Genomic DNA, 14950 nt, shown 5'->3' with positions numbered 1-14950 from the left:
TGCTCTCTCTCTCAAGTAAATAAATAAAATCTTAAAAAAAAAAAGACTTTGTTTTTTTTAGAGCAGTTTTAGGTTCACAGCAAAACTGAGGGGAAGGTATGGAGCTTTCCCCTTTACCACCCCGCCACGCACACACACACATGCACAGCCTCCCCCGTTACTAACCTTCTCCCCCAGAGACCACTCTGGTGTTAGGCTCATGAACCTCTACTGACACATCATAATCACCCAGAGTCTGCAGGTCACGTCATCATTCACACTCAGTGGTATGCATTCTGTGAGTGTTTTAAGTACTCTTTTCTAAGATATATACTTACGTACTTACAGGTGGAATTGTATGACATTTGGGATGTGCCTCAAAGCAATCTAGGAATGGAAGGAAATGTGTTGGAGTGTAGATAAGATGGGTAATGAGTTGATAATTGTTGAAACTGACTTAGGGGTACAAGAGGCTTCCTTACATTATGTTCTTTACTTAGGTTTATTCTTGAAACTTCCCCATAATAAACACGTTTTAAAAATGTTTATAATTCTGAAATCCGTGTTTATAGTGGTTCATTAGACTATTCTCTTTTTCTCTGTGTTTATAAAACTTTCATAATACCAAGTTAAAAAAAAATCCTTCACCAGAATGATCATCTATACCCAATGGTATCATCAATTTCCTTACTACCTCTCCATTGTCTACAGGACGAAGTGTAAGTTCCCTATGCGGACAAATGAGGCCCTCTGTGACCTGCCCTCTGCTCTGCTTTCCAGCCCTTGCCTTCAGGGCAATGCTAAAGTAATTTGGCTCCTAAATACACAGTGCGGTTTGTGCCTCTGCCTTTTCACGTGGTCTTCTTTGTTCCTGCCATGCTCTTCCCCTGCTCATACACCTGGCAAGCAATTCATCTTCCAAAAACCTCGTCAGGGCTCAGGCTTACTAAAACCTTCCCCTTCTCACCTCTCTCGACTCCTTAGTGTGTATCTCGCCTCATTCCATAAATATCTGAGACAGCTCCCCAGCAAATTATCACTCTCCTGTTTCTCTGACATGTAGAAAAATTAATCTTCACCCAAATTTCATTGCATTATAATTATTTGATTACGGGGCTGCCCCCCGCCCTAGGCTATGATCAGGCAATGGATGCGTGATAAATATTTATTAAATCAACCTGGCTTCTGCTTCAAAAATTTCTGAGTGACATTGCAAAGAGAAGGAAAAGCTAAAATGAGCAAAACCTAGTCAGTAACCAGAATATTGTTTTTCACACTATAAATCAATAGAGAAAACAAAACAGTCACCAGAACTAATTAAAGAGGTCACCAAAGATTTCGGGTCATCTCAGGACACACAAGAAAAATTATTCTCTACGGGCAGATCATTATGGCTCCAGGCATAAAATTATTTTTAATCACTTCAGAAAACAGGAAGATCTTAAGTGGAAGCTAGTGTCATGTAGATATTCCTCTCTGTAGGTTGTAAGAACCTTATTTGGAGGACCCCTGAAAGCGACTTTGGCATTGGTAAAGATGGAAAGCGCCAATTAGTAACATTGGTAACATCGACAGATTCTCTCCATACATTTCAATGATCATTTTAGGAATTCTCTTGTTTCTCTTTTCTTTTTAAGTTTACTTTTTTAAAATGTATTCACACAAACAATTTAAAGTCGGATAAGAATATAAACTATTTCCTACCTCCCCTCCTGGACCTCCACCACTCCTGCCTTCTACCGTTTCCTGCATCACATCAGCACCTCCTTTCTACTCCTGTCAACTGATTCTTAAGGTATCTACCTTATTTTTTTTACATAATATTCTTATATAGCTCTTTCTTGATTTCTCAGCTGGAGACATCATTTTTTATTTCCACAGAGAAATATAAGTCTTTCTTATGCACATCCTTCATCCTAAGCACACATAGAGGCAAACTTCCTGACCCTCATCCCTCCTATTATGGTGGAATTGGACTTAGACCAATATTCAGTCGTTCCACTGTCATGACTGTGTAAACACTATAGACCACTGGACCATGTTGCATCCTAAGACGAGATTTCCTTTCCTCCGCAACTTTTGGTTTTCCCTGGAGTTAACAATATAATATTTTCATACTTTCTTAGCTTTCTCTATTCTAATCACTAATCCTCAAATTCTTGACTTGCATACATCTTCTCTCAATATTTTCAAATCTATTATGTTTTCTATCAGTTTATCTGCTTAAAGAAGTCTCAAGCCTTCTGATGTTGTCTTGCTGCTTAGCTATCACAGTCAGGAAAAACACCTACTCAAAATTTAAACTAAGATCTTTTTTTTTTTTTTTTAAGATTTTATTTATTTGACAGAGAGAGACACAGCGAGAGAGGGAACACAAGTAGGGGGAGTGGGAGAGAGAGAAGCAGGCTCCCCGCCGAGCGGGGAGCCCAACGCGGGGCTCGATCCCAGGACCTCAAGATCATGACCTGAGCCGAAGGCAGACGCTTAACGACTGAGCCACCCAGGTGCCCCTAAACTAAGATCTTGATATTGCTGAGAACCGCACATGGGAAAGATGAAGAGATGCTCACACCAGTCGGTAGCTGCTCATATGCAAATCCCATTTCCTTAACCCATCAAAATTACAGTTCTTTTTATAGATGAGTACGGTCTAAAACTCTCTCGAAAAATTGCAGAGGAAGAGAAGTCTATGACACTCAGGTGGTGGAAATGAGATGTAATGTCACTTAGCAACATTAGGGAGGACAGACCTCAGAGCCAAATTAGCAGATTTCAGTAGGCTCTGTATTAGTTACCTTTTGCTATGGAACCAATCACCTCATAACTTAGTGGCTTATCACAACAATTTATTATCTCACTGTCTCTATGGGTCAAGAATTTAGGAACGGGGCGCCTGGGTGGCTCAGTCAGTTAAGCGTCTGCCTTTGGCTCAGGTCATGATCCCAGGGTCCTGGGATGGAGCCCCGCATCGGGCTCCTTGCTCAGCAGGGAGCCTGCTTCTTCCTCTGCCTGCCGCTCCCCCCGCTTGTGCTCTCTCTCTCTGACAAATAAATAAGTAAAATCTTAAAAAAGAAAAAAAAAGAAGAAGACTTTAGAAGCAGCTCAGCTGGGTGGTTCCTGTTCGGGGCTTCTCTCAAGGCTGCCATCAGGGTATCGGTTAAGTCTGCAGTCATTTGAAGACTTGCCAACAGCTGGAGGATTTAATTCCAAGACAGGCCTCTCACAAGGCTGTGGGTGGGGGGTTAGTTTGTCACCACATGGGCCTCTGCAGAGGCTGCTTCATCACCCTTGCAGCCTGGCAGTGAATTCCATCAAGAGAGCAGTCCGGGAGAGAGTGAGAGCAAGGAGGCTGCAGGACCTCTTCTGGTCCATGCTCTGAACACGCGTGTCATCCCTTCTGCCTTTTCCTATTCCTCAGAAGTGAGTCACTAAGTCCAGCACACAACCAAGGGAGGGAATTCATCTCTACTTCTTGAAGGAAGGTGTTTCACAGAATCTGTGGACATGCTTTAAAGCCATCACACACTATTTGAAAGAGGTTGCAGTGATTTTCCAGTAAAATATTAAAAACTCATCATTTTATTAGAATTTGTATTCTCTTCCTGTCTAACCCTTGACTAACGCCTACAGGGCTAATCTTGTTATGCAGGGCCAAATTACCACCATTTTTTTTTTTTTTTCTAAAGATTTTATTTATTTGACAGAGAGAGACACAGCGAGAGAGGGAACACAAGCAGGGGGAGTGGGAGAGGGAGAAGCAGGCTTCCCGCCGATCAGGGAGCCCGATGCGGGGCTCGCTGCGGGGCTCGCTGCGGGGCTCGCTGGGGGCCTCGATCCCAGGACGCTGGAATCACGACCTGAGCCGAAGGCAGACACTTAACGGCTGAGCCACCCAGGCGCCCCAATTACCACCAGTTTTTAAAAAGTCATCTCTACACCCAACATGGGGCTTGAACTCACAACCCCGAGATCAAGAATCAGCTACTCTATCAACTGAGCCAGCCAGGTGCCCCTAAATTGCCATCACTTTTGTCTTTTCCTTTTACCATCATTTTAAAAATTCCTTTCTCCTCTATCCTCTATGGGATCTCTTGTTTCCCTGATTCTATGACCATCCTTTCTTGATATACTTCCTCTTCTGGAAGAGTGTATACTCTAGTAGATTCCTAATAAAGAGTGAATAGGAGGGGCGCCTGGGCGGCTCAGATGGTTGGGCATCTACCTTCAGCTCAGGTCATGATTCCAGGGTCCTGGGATCGAGCCCCGCATCGGGCTTTCTGCTCAGCGGGGAGCCTGCTTCTCCCTCTCCCTCTGTCTCCCCCCTGCTCATGCTCTCTCTCTCTCCGTATCTCTGTGTCTCAAATGAATAAATAAAATCTTAAAAAAAAAAAAAAGTGAATAGGAGATAAAGTTTGTGAAAATATAATCATCCAGCTTCTAGTTGTTTTTCGGAAGTTCAATGCCACTTGATTTTCAATTCTTGGTCTGTTATTTCTCTCTGGAAAACTTTAGGATCTTTTTCTCCCCAGTGTTCCAAAATTGCCCCATGGTGCACCTCACTGTAGACCTGTATCCTTCCACTTCCAGTTCCTTGATGGAACTCTTCATCTAGGAATCCATCTCTTTCTGGGGTGTCTGGGTGGCTCAGTCAGTTAAGTGTCTGCCTTTGGCTCAGGTCAAGATCCTGGAGTCCCGGGATGGAGCCTGATGTTGGTCTCCTTGCTCAGCGGGGATCCTGCTTCTCCTTCTGCCCTTCTCTGCTTGTGTTCTCTCTCTCTCAAATAAATAAAATCTTTAGGGAAAAAAAAAAAGAAATTCATGTCCTTCCATCTGGGGAAAACACACTGAATTATTTCTTTGATGATTTCTTATTCTATTCTACCTATTTCCTCTGTTTCTCCTGAAATCTTATTAGTAGGATGATAGATCTCCTAGACTAGTATTCTAATTTACTTTTCTCTCTTTCCCATCTCTTTATCTTAATCCTTTACTTCCTAGAAGATTTCCTCCAAGTGTATCTTCCAATCCTTTCACTAAATTTTTAATTTCTGCTATCATGCTAATCTCCAAAAACTCTTTTGTTCTCTAAATGTTTTTTAATACCATTCTATTCTCATTTCATACATATAACGTCTCCTCATATCTCCAAAATCATTATGGTGGGTTTTTTTTTTTTTAATTTTTAAAAAGTGTATAGTTTTGAGGGGCGCCTCAGTCGTTAAGCGTCTGCCTTCGGCCCAGGTCATGATCCCGGGGTCCTGGGATCGAGCCCTGCATCGGGCTCCCTGCTGAGTGGGGACCCTGCTTCTCCTTCTCCCTCTGCTCCTCCCTCAGCTTGTACTCTCTCTCACTCTCTCTCTGAAATAAATAAATAAATAAAATCTTTTTTTTAAAAAAGTGTATAATTTCAGGGCACCTGGATGGCTTAGTCGGTTGGGCATCTGACTCTTGGTTTCGGCTCGGGTCATGATATTGGGGTCATGGGATCAGCCCCACGTCAGGTCCCAAGCTCAGCACAGAGTCTGCTTGTCCCTCTCCCTCCTGCTGGCTGACTCCCATCTGCCCATGTATTCTCTCACGCTCTCGCTCTCTCTCTCTGAAGTAAGTAAATAAAATTTTTTTGAAAAGTGTAATTTCTGCTTCTTCCAAGTAGACTTTTCTCTTTCTTTTGACTTCTGTCTTTCTTACTCCTTTCAAATCTCTGGAGCTCCTTGGTTATCCACTCAAATTGGATAAAATATAAATATGAACTTTGGTAGAGTTTGTAGATTATGGACTTCAACATAGGATAATAAGTTGGGAAATTTAAATGTGAATCTCAAAATGTGTTGTTTTATGGAAATCTCTTTTCTTGGGCAGCCAGATTTGCTTGATCTGGCTTCTCTGACCTACTGCCCGGAGAATAACGGCCTGAATGCCAGCATTCTGGGAGCCAGGTTGGGTAAGAAGGCTAGGGAAATAAAAACTCGGTGTGTACATTTTAACTTAATTCCCATGTATTCTATATAGTGTCCCTGCCTTCAACTAGTCTAGTGTTCCTCAGTTCAGAAATCTTTTTGAAAAACTGTATCTAGAGATTGAAATTCCCATCTTTTCCTAGGGTACAGAGAAGGGGTTGCCCAGCCACTTGGAATGAGGACAGAGATCTAAGATTGGCTGAAAGCTGTTTTTAGCCCCACCACCAGCCCCATTTCCAGAGGTGACTGGTGCTGCTAATTCCTGAGCTTTTTTTTTTTTTTTTTAAGATTTTATTTATTTATTTGACAGAGAGAGACACAGTGAGAGAGGGAACACAAGCAGGGGGAGTGGGAGAGGGAGAAGCAGGCTTCCCGCAGAGCAGAGAGCCCGATGTGGGGCTCTATCCCCCAAACCCTGGGATCATGACTTAATGACTGAGCCACCCAGGCGCCCCAGTTCCTGAGCTGTTTTAAACAGTCCGATGGTACAAATCATATTTCTTATCTTTCTCCAGTTCTGGCTTGGGATTTAGATTTCTCAGTCCGTTTGGAAAATTACCAGTTACTCTCTGCTTTCCAATTTCTACAAATTGTGTCGCTTTCTCCTCTCCTATTCTCTACTTGCTTTATGATGTGAAAAAGAGACCTTTGCTTTGTTTTATTGTGGTTGAACAGATACTTTCAAACCAACAATTTTAACCAGAGTACCTCTTTCAGTTGTCTTTCACTGCCAATAACCATATTTACCAACATGAATTTTAATAAGTGTAAATTATTCAATCTCAAATTGGAGTGGGAACATAGAGGATCTGGAATAAAGGTTTAGATTTTAAGAAAATAAAGACTTATAGAAAGCTTCATCATGCATCTGCAGGGAGAGGTAACCAGCTGTTAGCTGGCATGAATGTGCTTATGAGGCTGGAAAATTGTGGGATTCTGTTGGTATGAACAGTGGCAAACAGATTTAAAGTTAAAGAATGTGGACTCATTTTAAGTTAGTCTTAGATTGCATATGAATTGAATAGGAACAATCATCTCATCAAGAAATCTCGAGCAGAGCTGGGAGCTGAGAAAGGGTTTAGGATTGTTTTGATTTTTGAGAGGAAAAACATCTGTTTTTTATTTTATGCGCTGCCCTCACTCCAAGTGCTTTTAAGTATCTTTAAAGATGCCTAGACACATGATGATCTGGTCTCTGTGAAATAAAGTATGGTTTAATGAATCCAGAATGTATCCATCTACTTGCTTGCCCATCGAAATAAGTTGCCCCATAGCTTGACCATGTCTCAGACTTAAGTTTATTCAAGTTACTAGTTTTGGATAGACTGTATGATTTAAAAATATTATGAAGTAAGCCAAACAACAATTGATTTTCCATCTGCCTATGATTAACTGAGGTAATGTTTCCCAAACTGTGCCTGTGGAACATCAGAAACCCAAATTGCTGGTGGATACTCCATGAAAAAAAAAAAAAAACAAAAACAAAAAACTTTTGTCTTTTAAATTTTGTTCCTTTACTCTGCGTAAGTAAAATATTAAACATATTTATATAATTGCTTTTCTTATTCTATAATCTGCCTTTAAGAAATGAAGTACCATACACAAAAGACCAGCAAATGACATGAGATCACCTGATTTATGAACACATGGTTTTCAAGTCCAGGAATGATAATGTATTTATCAAAGTGCAGATTTATTATCTATGGGTATGTACCTTGTATCGTAAAATTTCAAGAAGCACTTGTCATACTTTAAATTTTTTCATCTCAATAAAATTTTAAAAATATTTAATCTTTCTCAGTTGTTTTTATCAGTTTTGTTGCTGTTTTGTGGGATTTGTAAGATAATGTTTTTTAAGTCTTCAGAAGGCATAAAACCACACTGAAAAGAGAAAACACAGTTAATATGACACAAAGAGGTACATGATCAAGTGCTACATTGAATTTGAGAGGTGCAGTCATAAGAGTTCAGAGAAAAGTTATTATGGACTGATGACGTTGGGGAATGCTTTGAGTAGGAAGTGTGATTTGAAAGGGGGCTTGAAAGACAGAAAGTATTGTGCGTGCTCTTACATGTCTCACTAGTATGACAAGAATGCAAGGCTCTGACTGCTTTTTACCCAGGTCATTTCTCAGGATGTGTTTGCAGCAAGCAACTTTGAGAGATTAAATAATTTCTGTCTTGGACAAAGAGCAGGCTTGATTACTACTTGCTATAAAATGGTGGTGCCCCAATGCCTGGGTGGCTCAATCAGTTAAGCGTCCGAGTCTTGATTTTGACTCAGGTTATGATCTCCAGGTCGTGCAATCAAGCCCCACATTGGGCTCCATGCTTAGCAAGGAGTCTGCTTGAGATTCTCTTTCCCTCTCCCTTAGTCCCTCCCCTGCCTTCCTCTCTCTCTCTCTCTCTCTAATGTAAATAAATCTTTAAAAAAAAAAATGGTCGTGCCCCAAAGCTCTGTGTTCTCTCAAATAACACTACTCAGTGTGATGGAATTTGGAGGTGATCAGTTTATAAGGATAGAGCCCTCGTGAATGGGGTTAGTGCCCTTATAAAAGAGATCCCAGGGAGCTCCCTTACTCTTTCTACCATGTGAGAAGATAGCTGTCTATGAACCAGGAAATGGGCACCCACCAGACACTGAACCTGATGGTGTCTTAATCTTGGACTTCCCAGCCTCCAGAACTGTTAGAAATGTTTTTGTTGGTCGTAAGCCACCCAGTCTCTAATACTTTGTCTCCAGTGACTGAGCTGTTAATCATAGTATTATAAACACTCCCACGTTTGGTAGGTATTCTCAATATATGTTTGGGTGTTTCTTGTATGACTGAAAATGAATATATTAAGAAGTTGATGTGAACATGAAAGCATCGGTTAAATGGAGCCCAAAACTTGACAAGGAGAATCATTTTAAAGTGACCTACAGAGTTTTCTTGTTTTTAATTTTTTTTCCAAGGCTTTCAAAATCAAACTTATGTAATCATTTGGATTGGAAAAAAAATTGTGTATATCAAGATAAATAAAAGCCATATTCTAAAATCTGTTGCAAAAAATCATTCCTAGAGTAAATAATATGTTTTTAAAAATATGACAAATTCAAAACTTATTTAACCTAAATTGAAAATTAATGAATCCAAAAATTATCACCACCATTATTATGCTGTTGGCTCTATTTTATTTTATTTTTAATTTTTTAAATTTAAATTTTTTAAATTTAAATTCAAGTTATTTAACATATAGTGTAGTATTGGTTTCAGGGGTAGAATTTAGTGATTCATCACTTACATGTAACACAAGTGCCCTCCTTAATGCCCATCACCAAGTTGCCCCATCTCCCCCACCCACCTCCCCTCCAGCAACCCTCAGTTTGTCCTCTATCCTTAACAATCTCTTATGGTTGGTTTCCCTCTCTGTTTTCATCTTATTTTATTTTTCCTTCCCTTCCCCCATATTCATCTGCTTTGTTTCTTAAATTCCACATATGAATGAAATCATATGATATTTGTCTTTCTCTGACTGACTTATTCGCTTAGCATGATATACTCTAGTTTCATCCACATCACTGCAGATGGCAAGATTTCATTCTTTCTGATGGCTGAGTAGTATTCCATTGTGTGTGTATATATATACACACCACATCTTCTTTATCCATTCATCTGTTGATGGACATCTGGGCTCTTTATAGTTTGGCTGTTGTTGATAGTGCTGCCATAAACATTGGGGCGCAGGTGCCCCTTCAAATCAGCATTTTTTTTATCCTTTGGATAAATATTTAGTGGTGCAATTGCTGGGTCATAGGGTAGTTCTATTTTTAACTTTTTGAGGAGCCTCCATACTGTTTTCCAGAGTGGCTGCACGAGTTTGCATTTCCACCAACAGTGTAAGAGGGTTCCCCTTTTTCCACATCCTCGCCAACATCTTTTGTTTCCTAAGTTGTTAACTTTTGCCATTTTGACCAGTGTGAGGTGCTATCTCATCATGGTTTTAATTTATATTTCCTTGATGATGAGTGATGTTGAGCATTTTTTCATGTGTTTGTTAGCCATTTGTATGTCTTCTTTGGAGAAACGTCTGTTCATGTCTTTTGTCCATTTCTTAACTGGATTATTTATTTTTGGGGTGTTGATTTTGATGAGTTCTTTATAGATTCTGGATACTAGCCCTTTATCAGATATGTCATTTGTAAATATCTTCTCCCATTCTGTAGGTTGCTTTTTAGTTTTGTTGATTGTTTCCTTCACTGTGCAGAAGCTTTTTATCTTGATGAGGTCCCAATAATTCACTTTTGCTTTTGTTTCCCTTGCCTCCTGAGATGTGTCTAGTAAGAAGTTGCTGCAGCCTAGGTCAAATAGGTTGCTGCCTGTTTTCTCCTCCAGGATTCTGATGGATTCCTGTCTTACATTTAGGTCTTTCATCCATTTTGAATTTACTTTTGTGTATGGTGTAAAAAAGTGGTGACCCACAGAGCTTTAAAAGCAATCTGTGATTGGGCGCCTGGGTGGCTCAGTTGGTTAAGCGACTGCCTTCGGCTCAGGTCATGATCCTGGAGTCCCTGGAGCGAGTCCCGCATTGGGCTCCCTGCTCAGCAGGGAGTCTGCTTCTCCCTCTGACCCTCCCCCCTCTCATGTGCTCTCTCTCATTCTCTCTCTCTCAAATAAATAAATAAAATCTTAAAAAAATAAATAAATAAAAGCAATCTGTGATTATACAAGTTCTTTTGAATATATAAGCTCATTTATCTCCATTATCAATAATCTTATCAAACCAAGTTTTCTTAGGTTAATATCCTCCTAGCAAAAAGAAAAGAAAACAGGAAAGAAAAGAAAAAAACTTTCAAAAATGTACTCAAGGTACCATAAAAGAACTAATGTACACACACACACACACACATATTTTCATCTGACTTTAATTCCACAGTAACATATTCCATTAGTTGGGCATCATTTCCCAAATTCCAGGACTAAGGTCATCTATAGTCTAAAGGGAGTATCACTTCCTCTTTTTTTAATCAGCATGTTCTTGCCTTCGTTGATTATCCCAGTGTATCCAATTAACTCAGTCATCCATTGATTTAGGCTTTGTAGGGAAGGTATGAGGTGGCTATTCAATTCATTCAGAAAAAAAAACAAAGTCCTTACACTGGCCCAAAGGCTTTTTATGACCTGCTCCCGCCCCCTCAACTCTCTGACCTCATGGCCTCCTTCTGTCCCCTAGCTCACTACTTAGGCCACACCAACTAACTCCTCACCCCTTTAAGGCTTGGCTCAAAGGCAACTGCTCAGTGAGGACAACAGCTCTCAGAACTCCAGCATTTTCTGGGCTCCTGGATGGCTCAGTTGGCTAAGCGACTGCCTTTGGCTCTGGTTGTGACCCCGGAGTCCTGGGATTAAGCCCCGAGCCCCACATTGGGAGTCCTGCTCCTCGGGGAGTCTGCTTCTCCCTCTGCCTCTGCCTGTCGCTCCCCCTGCTCACGCTCTCTCGCTCTCTGTCAAATAAATAAATAAAATCTTAAAACAAAACAAAACTCCAGCATTTCTAATGCCTCTTAGAGTGGTCTCCTTTTTGTTTTTTCCCCACAGTCGTCTTCTCTTCTTTACATTCAATTATTTGCTTATTTATTATCCTTACTGTTTGTTATCTCTCTCTTCCCTTAGAATGCAAGCTTCACAAAGTCAGGGTTGTTGCTGTTGTTTCACGGATGTATCCCAAGTACCTAGAACATGCCCAGAACAAAGCAAGTACTCAATAAATATTTGTTAGTCTAAGTGGATGAATAACAATGAAATAATATAAATCAATAGGAAAATGACAATCTAAATAGGAAAAAAAAATGGGCAAAAGCCTTAAACAGGCATTTCATAAAAGAGGATATCCAAATGACTAGTAAACCTAGGAAAAGATGCCATAAAGCTTTAATGGTCAGGAAGATGCCAATTAAAAACACAATGAGAGGGGCACCTGAGTGGCTCAGTCAGTTAATTAAGCGTCCAACTCTTGGTTTCAGGTCAGGTCATGATGTCAGGGTTGTGAGATCGAACTCCCCTACCACCCCCGTCGGGCTCTGAGCTCAGTGCAGAGTCTGATTGGGATTCTTTACCCCTCCCTCTCTCTCCCCTCCTGCTCCTCGCCCTGCTCTTGATTGCTCTTTCTCTCGCTCTCTCTAATAAATAAATTTTTAACATCTTAAAACACACACACAATGAGAAATACCATTACATACTCACTAGAGTGACAAACAGTAAATAATTGGAAATACCAAGTGTTGCAGAGGCGAGAAACAGAAGGAACTCTCATAGTAATATAGATTGGTACACCCCTTATGGCACACATTTGATATTATCTAGCAAGCTGGAATACGTCTATGCCTTCACGCTTCCATCTGTTCCAAGAACACATCCTGAAGCAACACTTGCACGTGTCTACTAGAATTCAAATACATGAAGGTTCACTCCGGCATTGCTTCTAAGAGCCAGAAACTGGGAACAAACCGAATGTCCATCAGTAGTTAAATGGATAACTGGATTGTGGTATATTCATGTAGTAGAATACTATCCAGCAATCAAAATAAGTAAGTTGTTCTAGACATACTGTGGATGAATCCATCAAATAAAAACAAACAAAAAAGATAAAAAACAATTCTTAGAGAATTGATTAGAGAATGTTTTCATTCATATAAAGTTCAAAAACAGACAAAACTAACCATTAATAATTTAGGAATGCATACATAGGTGGTAAAACTATAAATAAAAGTAAGGAAATGATCACAGCCCCCCTGCCCTCCACCACACACACCACTTTTAGGCAGAGAGAGTGAAGACTGTAGAGTGACACTTGGAGCAGGCATTTTCTGGGGTGCTGGAGATGTATTCTTTCTTTCCCCTCTGCAGTGGTTACATAGATGTTCACCGTGTAATTATTCTGTAAAATGTACACAAATGTTTCATATACTCTTCGCTGTGTTGGATATTCCACAATTTTTTAAATGACAATAAATTGCCGAATCTTATAGAAATTTCTTTCATTTGGAAGTTTTTAATGTTTTGTTCCTTGTGGCAAAGGGTCTTGACAGACCGTATCCCTTTTTTGATTCCGTTTTCTTGCCTTAGATAAGAATGTCATATAATCAATTCCACGGTCCTTACATTGCAATTCACAAGAGAGATTTCATAAGGAGGCAATGAAGAGGTAGAGACAAAAGATCAACTGAAGGCTTAGCTTGCAGGGCAGACCCAGTGTTTGACACATGATAGGCACTCAGTGGGAGTTTGCCACTGACGAAACAGACGGTGGCGGCCACGGCTGGGGCTGACTCAGGGAGCGTTTCTCCATCTTTCGTCTTAGGAAGAGTTCTTTACAATAGGCCACCTGGTAGATAAGGTGTTGTGAAACTTAGGGGTTTCGAGATGTTTTCCAGCCAGAGACATTTGTGTAGGGGGCTAAGTCTATTTGCAGATGCTTCCCCAGGGCTTGCTTCTTTAATCAGTCTGTAGAACATTGATTGATATATGTACACATGGCTTTGAGAGGAGCAAAGAGACCACGCCTCCTCTTATCATGCTCTGTAAATTGTATCATCTTACCGAACTCATCACAGTGCAGAATCATCTCTTAGAACAATATGGTTGTTTCAAAGCAAATATTATTAGCAGGTCCCGTGTCTGAATCTCTTCTAAAGTTAAGCCTTTAGGGCGGCATGAAGTCAGGGTGATTATAAAGAATCATTTGGTGAGCAGGCAAATAAATACAGTTGGCCCTGGAACAACATAGATGTGAATTGCACAGGTCCACCTATGTGCAGATTTTTTCAATATGGTACAATACTGTAAATATATTTTCTCTTCCTTAGGATTTTCTCAACATTCTTTTCTCTAGATTATTTTATTGTAAGACTACAGCAAATAATACATAGAACATACAAAATACATGTTAACCGACTGTTTATGTTATCATTAATGCTTCCAGTCAACAATAGGTTATTAGTAGTTAAGTTTGGGGGGAGTCAAAAGTTATACATGGATTTTCGACTGTGTGGGGGTCAGCCCTTCTAAGCCCCAATTGTTCAAGGATCCACTGTATACACCAAGCGTAGAACTGCTTGTGAGCCCATGATGTGTCCATCTGGGGCCAGGCTTCTCAGAGTAGTGTGTCCTACCAAACAGTGGTGACCGTGTTCCCACCATGAACTAACTGCTGTGTCCTGATATCATTATGTTTATTCAAAGTGGTCTCATCTATCAGCAGTTGACAAGTTCCTGAACAAGATGAAAAATACTAAGAGTCACTAAGAACATCTGCATCTTTTCTGCCCATGAGGGCAGGTGGGCTTAAAAGGGAAAAACCTGGCCCACTAATAAAAACACCAAGTGGCCACTTTGAACCATGTGATCCAGATAGACTCAGTCCCCTGGCTTTAGTTCCACCTTCAACTGACTGTATGACCTTGGACTGGTAATGTAACCACTCTAACCTTCAATTCCTCACTTGGAAGTGTGAGTGATGGGCTTCCCGGGTATCCCACAGACTTGTGAAACAGAAATGAAGAGAAACATAAAACTTCCTGTAGACTGCAAAGCCCTACACGTTTGTAAGGGTTCTTTTTAACCTTTTCTAATTATACAGGTAACATTTATCATTCATTACCAAAAAAAAAAAAAATCAAAAAATCAAAAACACATGAAGTTTAAAGAAAAATTCCTCTGCCTCATTCCTCTGCCTCTCCCTTAGTCTTGAGAATTGACCAAAATTGACAGATTTATAGAGACTTTATGTATATACTTTATATGAACGCATGTGCATATTTGCATGTGTATTTTTTAACAAAAAAGGGATCATATCCCACTAATCAGTAGAACACCGTGCAGTAATTTTTTTATGAGGGGAATTGTTACATATGGACATGGAACAATGATATTTTATGTGAAAAAGTTGCATAACCACATTTAGAGTACGATAATATTTGTGTAGACACAGAGTACATGACTTCCTCTGGTAAAAATATATTGCAAAGGAGTGAG

This window comes from Mirounga leonina, unplaced genomic scaffold (genome assembly GCF_011800145.1).
Source record: "Mirounga leonina isolate KUSES-001 unplaced genomic scaffold, KU_Mleo_1.0 Mir_53, whole genome shotgun sequence".
In the NCBI taxonomy this organism is placed as follows: Eukaryota; Metazoa; Chordata; class Mammalia; order Carnivora; family Phocidae; genus Mirounga; species Mirounga leonina.
The sequence above is the reverse complement of the archived record's forward strand: the minus strand, read 5'-3'. Positions refer to the sequence as shown.